The following is a 370-nucleotide window of genomic DNA, read 5'->3' on the forward strand; positions in this document are numbered from 1 at the left end:
GCTGAGATTACGGGTATGCACCACTATTACAGATTGACGGAACCGGGGATTGAACTCAGACCCTTGTGCTTGCTAGGGAAGCGCTTATTCCATTGAGCCATCTCCCGCCCCCCCCCCATTTTATTTTTTAAAATAGAGTCTTGCTATATAGTCCAAGCTGGCCTTGAATTTTTGGCAATCCTTCTGCCTCAGCCTGCTGAGATTACGGGTATGCACCACTATTACAGATAGATAAAGTAGAGAGAAATATTAACAGGCATTCACACAGGGCTGGGCCATCAAAGGAGCCAGTGCAGAAGTGATTCATTGCAAATGTTGGAGAAAAATCTGCTGAGGGCCAGACCTGAAGACAAAAGAGGAGACCAAGGCA

The sequence above is a fragment of the Octodon degus genome, unplaced genomic scaffold (assembly GCF_000260255.1).
Source record: "Octodon degus isolate 3935 unplaced genomic scaffold, OctDeg1.0 scaffold00047, whole genome shotgun sequence".
Lineage (NCBI taxonomy): Eukaryota > Metazoa > Chordata > Mammalia > Rodentia > Octodontidae > Octodon > Octodon degus.